This window comes from Toxotes jaculatrix, chromosome 14, assembly GCF_017976425.1.
Source record: "Toxotes jaculatrix isolate fToxJac2 chromosome 14, fToxJac2.pri, whole genome shotgun sequence".
NCBI classification, from domain to species: Eukaryota; Metazoa; Chordata; class Actinopteri; family Toxotidae; genus Toxotes; species Toxotes jaculatrix.
Window position 1 is genome coordinate 21,951,651 of NC_054407.1, and position 1,569 is coordinate 21,953,219.

Consider the following 1,569-nt stretch of genomic DNA (forward strand, 5'->3'; position numbering starts at 1 on the left):
CATATTTATATGATCGCTTTGATATTTGTTCAGTTCAGCCAAAAAACAATAAAGAACTAGAATCATTAAGTTTAACATCTTCCTCTTACTAACATCAAAAAGGACAGACAGGAGTCTCATATAAGCCTATTTAAATGTATTGATTTGTTGTTGTTTTAGTTGTGCATTTTGTTCTTACACATACTGCACACTGCGATAGCACGTACTCTGTTCTTGGAAACTTCCAGAGAAGTCTTGCTGATGTGTGCTGAGTGTACTGTAGAACGGTAAAAGGGTTCAGTCTGTGTTATCTTTGGTATTACATAATCTGTTTGTATATATTCGGATGGTCAAGTGTCACATTCAGATACATCTTAGTCACATACCCTAAAATACAAAACAGACATGTAGTTTAAATAAATGTAAATGTGTTTGCTATGAACAATTTTGGAAAAGTGTTACCCTAACTTTAAGTGAGTAGGGGTATGCACGTCTAATCTAACGCTCACGTCTTTGATTCAACACTGTACTTGTCCTTTAAGTGACATCTTCATAAATGGGAAATGAATAGTGAACCACTATTCAAGTCCAAACATGATTAGCCAAAATGCTAATGTGTGCAAAGCCTTTGATCACTCTGTTACTGTTTTATAAGCCATCCACTGTCATCTCCAGGCAGGACAGACTGTTATAGCCACTAATTAATATATCAGACGGGCAGGGCTGGTTGTGCGTTCACACACACACACACACACACACACACACACAAATACATGTAAGCACACAAACAGTAGAGGAACTCAGCAGAATAGACTCTTCACATTAGCATTTTAGTCTATGTTCAAGCTGTCATAAAATAACATGATTCTCTTTATGTGTGGCATTACACTTACACCTGAAGTGAAAGGTTGCGATTAGTGGACCAGCAGAAAAGTAGTCATTTACTGTTTTGATATTCAATACATTTTTTTTTTTTAGCATTCCCTAGTTTCTGCTCTTCAATTGTGAGGATTTGCTGCTTTTCTTTGTCTCACCTGATCATCAACAGAACATTCTTTTAACTGTTGGTTAAAAACAAGCAATTTAATGACATCTCCGTGGCTTTCAGAAATTGTGATTTTAATCTGCTTTAAAGAGTAGTAAAGACACTGATTACAGTGTGAGAGAAGTGCTGAAAACCTGAAAACAGATTTAATCATGCTCACGTCCGATGTGGTGGTCTGTTTGGTCGGTTTGGTTTGGGTTTTTGTCCTAAAGTTATCAAGTAATCATGTTACAATATAACCTGAAATAACTCTTAACTAAATATGAAAAGAATTATTGTTGTGTATTTTTTTATTTTAACTTACACTTAACTTTCTTTTCAGTTCGACACGTTTTGTGTTCATTTTAGAGTTTTGTTAACACTGCAAGTTAGACTTAAACTTTGAACTGGATGATATGAATCACTTTAATTACATATAATAAATGTACAATATTTTCTCCTGATGCCATTACAACACAAGAAATACTGGCAACGTACAAACTTGCACCATACATGCTGACACACAGCACAGAGACAAAGGGCAGTATACATTATGTTTAGTAATT